The following is a 4,952-nucleotide window of genomic DNA, read 5'->3' on the forward strand; positions in this document are numbered from 1 at the left end:
CCAGGCTGGCCTCAAACTCAGAAATCCACCTGCCTCTGCCTCCCAAGTGCTGGGATTAAAGGCATGTGCCACCACTGCCTGGCCAGTCAGTGCATTTTTAAGAAACCAAGACACTGTCATCATCCTGAAATACTCTGCTGCTGTCACCTCATGCCATGTGATACCTGGAATGTTCCCCAGTATTGGCTTGACTTTCCAGCTCAGTCATTATTAAGTCAGACACTGAAGCAATGGAGAAGGAGGCACATGGGCGGCGTGTGAGCCACTCAGCAGGGAGCTCAGGCACACACTGTGAGGCCCCTTTCAGCTGGAACCCTCAATCCACTTGCTTGAAGTCTGTAGTCCACCCTCTCTCCAGCCTGTGACTCCTTTCTCTACATGTCAGGATATCTATTTTTTCAAATGAAATGTGGGGGGCTGGAGAGGTGGCTCAATGGTTAAGAGCACTGACTGCCCTTCCAAAGGTCCTGAGTTCAAATCCCAGCAACCACATGGTGGCTCACAATCACCCGTAATGAGATCGGGTGCCCTCTTCTGGTGTGTCTGAAGACAGCTACAGTGTACTTATATATAATAAATAAACAATAAATTTATATATACAAAAAGAAGTGTGTGTGTATGTGTGTCTGTCTGTCTCTCTGTGTGTGTCTGCTTATTCTTTCCTTGGAATGGAAAACATATGGACACTGTTTTTTCCTGGTGTTTTGTTTTGTTTGTTTGCTGAACAGTAGGCCTTGTTATGTACCCCAGGCTGAATTCAAATTCACTGTATACTCAAGGTTGGCCTTATCTTTCTAGGGAGACTAATTAAAGGGACTCATCTTTCTCTAGAGCATTAGACTGTTGTTAAGCACTGCTAAAAATCACTAATAGTGTTTGGTGTTATGGTCCACATCTTTAATCCCAGCACTCAGGAGGCAGAGGCAGGCAGATCTCCTTGAGTCAAGGCCAACATGGTCTATACAGTGAGTTCCAGGACAGCTAAAATTACATGATAAAACCCTGTCTCAAAGAAATTAATAATCACTATTAGTGATAATAATAAGTTCTTCAAGGTCTTATCATTTATTGAACACCCACCAATGTTCCTGCAATGTTCATTTTTCTATAATTAAGCACATACATTGGAGATGAGGTGATTTGACTCCTTACATGACAGCTGTTGAACTGCACTCCTTGCTGCTCGGAACAAGAGGACAAGCCACCAAACGGTCACACAGACTATCCTTATGACAGCACCAGAGGACTAAAACCTTCTCTAGACACGCCCACTGGAGGCAGTGTCTGGGCTCTAAAGACACAGGCTGAGCAGGGCCATCTTAAAGTCTGCATGAGAGATTTTCTCATCAAATCAATCACAGCCACTAAGTCTTGTGTTTTCAACCAAACACAACTTTGGCTCCTAGCACAAACTGTGACTCAGGCCAATTACAGCTTGGTCTCTTAGCACTAGTCACAGCCATCCTTGTCAGGCCACAACAGGAAGGGCTGCTCCTCTGGCCTGGCTGGAAATGGTTTGGGGGTCATCTCATACCTCTCACTTCAGTTCTGGGAAGACTGCGAGTCTGAGACTGGTTTGAACTATATAGTAATTGTGAGTTTCATAATTGACTGGGCTATAGAGAAATAAATAAATAAATAAATAAATAAATATTAGTCAGTGGTAGTGTTGCCTTACACACCTAACTACAAACAATCTAGCCAGAGCATTTTCTCAATGGAGACTTCTCTTCCCAGCTAATTCTAGCATGTCTTGAGGAGACAAGAAGCTAACCAGTCCAGTTGTGGTGGTGCACACTGACAGGATTTCCTGAAGGAGACAGAGGCACAAGTTGGAGGCCAACCTGGGTTACACATTGGGCTCGAAAGATGGCTCAGCGTTTAAAGGCACTGGTACTTTGAGAGGTCCTAAGTTCAATTTCCAGAAACCACATGATAGCACACAGCCATCTGTAATGGGATCTTCTGGCATGCAGGTGTACATGCAGATAGAACACTCATATCCATAAAATAAACAAGTCTTTAAAAAGAAAAAGCTGGGACTGGAGAGATGGCTCAGTGGTTAAGAGCACCGACTGCTCTTCCAGAGGTCCTAAGTTCAAATCCCAGCAATCACATGGTGGCTCACAACCATCCACAACAAGATCTGAAGCCCTCTTCTGGAGTGTCTAAAGACAGCTACAGTGTACTTACATATAATAAATAAATAAATCTTTTAAAGAAGAAGAAGAAGAAGAAGAAGAAGAAGAAGAAGAAGAAGAAGAAGAAGAAGAAGAAGAAGAAGAAGAAGAAGAAGGGGAACTAAGCAGAACCTAGAATTAATCTGATTGTTCTATTTTTTTCTCAAACTTATCCAGGTCAACAAAAGTAATTAGTGGAGACTTAGGAGATGACTCAGACCATACGGTGCTTGTCATAGCAACATGAAGACCTGAATTCACACTTTCAGCACCAACATTAAAAGTCTGATGTGGCAGTAAACACCAGTACTCCCTACACTCAGCAGGCAGACGTAGGTGGATCCCTGGAGCCAACCAGTCTAGCCTGCCATCCAGCCCCAGGTTCAGTAACAGGTACTCCCCCCTCAAACCAAACCAAATCAAACCAAAACAACAACAAAGCAACCAAGGCAGCATGTTCTGCATGATGGCACATGTCTTTCATTGAAGCACCTTGGAGACAGAGGCAGGCAGATCTTTGAGGTCTGGTCTACAGAGAAAGCTCAGGGCCAGTTAAGGTTACACAGTGAGACAGAGAGAGGGGGAGGGGGAGAGGGAGAGGGAGGGGGGAGAGGGAGAAGGAGAAGGAGAAAAAGGAGGACGAAGAAGAAGAGGAGGAGGAGAGCGCCAAGCATAGTGGTGTGTGTGCCTTTAACCCCAGGACTTGGAAGAAAGGCAGAAGGCAAGGGGATACCCCTTAGTATGTTCAAGTCCAGCCTGATCTACACAGTGACCAGCCAGTGCTTCATAGTAAGACCCTGTCTCAGAGGGGAAAAAAACAAGAGTAATCAAAGAAGTCAATGGACATGGATTTTCAGCCTGCACACAAGTGTGACTACACGTGTATCTGTATACATATGTATACATATATACATACACATATAAACACAAAACAAATTTGTAACAATCACAGGGAGAGGATCCTTAGGAAACATTGTCCTATGACTCACTAGTAACTGAACACAGTAGACAGTGGACCCACCGCGTCCCACACACATTGTGTTCCCTAACTGCCTGCCAGTTTGAGGAGAGGTTTTTCTGACCCAGGAGTTCCCTGCTCCCTCCCCTGTGGACCTTGGTTCTGCTGGACCACCAGTCAAGGGCCCTCTGCTGGGTACACGATGGTTTCTGCTTCCCCAGGGTGGGCGGCTGCCTCCACTAGAGTTCAAGAAGTAGGATAGGTTCAAGTCTACGGTTAGTGTGTAGGCTAGTGTGTAAAGGTGAACACGTGCGGGCTCAGACCACGCAGAGAAGCAGGAGTTAGGGAGCCTGTTTACACACTCGTCAGCCTTCCTCCCTACTCTCAGAGCCTTTGTTGCGCCCCCTCCCCGCCCCCCAAACCACTGCAACCACAGACTGACTGGAAGGACTCTACCCACTGTGCCCAGCTGCTGGTAGAGAAAGCTCTCCACTCCTTCACCCTGCTCGCCACGCCTCCAAAGAAGGCCACGCCTATTCCAGAATGCCCCGCCCCCCACCATCCAGCCCACCTCTCTTGGGTTGGGGCTTCTAGAGAGAAGTCAAAGTTGCAGGATTGTGGGAGGAGTCCGCAGCAGGAAGTTGAGGTGCTCTGCCATTGAAAAACTGGAAATCTCTTGAGGGCGGTGCCTAAGTCAAGCTGTCGCTCAGCCTTTTCCTGTGTCCTGCGTGCTAGGCGTTGGGCTCTGTACTGAGGACGTAAGAAAACTGGTGCCTACTGGGTGGTCCAGCGAGATCCACCCCACACAGTTAAAAATATGCTGGATATTGATCCGAGCAGGGAAACTTGGGAGCAGCCAGAGCAAGGCTGGGCCTAGTCACGACAGACTGAGACGTTAGGGCTTTGGGGGCGACCAGCGCCGAGTTTCCTTGACCCCGCGAGTGATGTAGTGCACTCTAGAACACGGTGGACACTCCAGATAGCACCACTGATTCCCGGAAGGAATCCTCCTCTGTATTTGGGAGCATGTAACTACGAAAGCCCATCAATGCAAAGGGGAGAGTTTGACTTTGAAGTGGGCTCCAAAGGGTTTGTGGAGGTAACTTCTCCTGAGAGGCGGGGCGAGGCGGAGGGCGCTGTTAGTAGGACAAAGCCACTAGCGGGAATCTGGTGGGGGAGACTTTAGAAAGCTATATGGACTGAGGAACACTCTCATCTTTATCACATCTTCTTGTCGGTGTGTGTTTTAATTTTTTCTCACTACATTTATTTATTTATTATTTATTTACTTATTTGTAGGTTGGGTGGGGGCACATGTGGAAGTCAGCGGACTACTTGTGGAAGTCACTGGCCCAGGTTTTTGTTTGTTTGTTTGTTTTGAGGCGGGATTTCATGTAGCCCAGTGACTTCAGACTTCATATTAGCTGAAAGAGGCCCGCCTCCATTTCCCAGATGCAGAGATTACAGGTGTGCACAATCGTGCCCAATTTTATGATGTGTGCTTCCTGCTTGGCAGGCAAGCATTCTACCAACTGAGATGTATCCCTTTGGTTTTGAGTTTCTGAGACAAGTTCACTCTGTTACACCAAGCCCATCTGGAATTCAGGGCACTCTTCCAGCCTTAGCTGGACCTGGAAAGGATAGAACTGCAGGTGTAAACCATCACACCTGCCTTCTATCCCCCTCCTTTTCTTTTTCTTTTTTTTTTTTTTTTTAAAGATTTATTTATTATATGTAAGTACACTGTAGCTGTCCTCAGACACTCCAGAAGAGGGCGCCAGATCTCGTTGCGGATGGTTGTGAGCCACCATGTG

General features: G+C 46.8%; 2 protein-coding genes across 3 annotated transcripts in view; one reads left to right on the plus strand and one right to left on the minus strand.

Annotated features, from left to right (window-relative positions):
- Positions 1-4,060, minus strand: part of Znf205 (zinc finger protein 205) — a 22,505-nt gene extending 18,445 nt beyond the window's left edge. The window contains exon 1 of the mRNA XM_021186071.2: positions 3,710-4,060. The gene's annotated coding sequence lies outside the window, so the exon portion shown is untranslated. The remainder of the gene's footprint in view (positions 1-3,709) is intronic.
- Positions 4,061-4,173: 113 nt separating this feature from the next.
- The window catches only part of Zscan10 (zinc finger and SCAN domain containing 10), a 12,115-nt gene continuing 11,336 nt past the window's right edge, over positions 4,174-4,952 (plus strand). For both annotated transcript variants that reach the window (XM_021149382.1, XM_021149384.1), the window contains exon 1: positions 4,174-4,237. The gene's annotated coding sequence lies outside the window, so the exon portion shown is untranslated. The remainder of the gene's footprint in view (positions 4,238-4,952) is intronic.

The sequence above is a fragment of the Mus caroli genome, chromosome 17 (assembly GCF_900094665.2).
Source record: "Mus caroli chromosome 17, CAROLI_EIJ_v1.1, whole genome shotgun sequence".
Classification (NCBI taxonomy): Eukaryota; Metazoa; Chordata; class Mammalia; order Rodentia; family Muridae; genus Mus; species Mus caroli.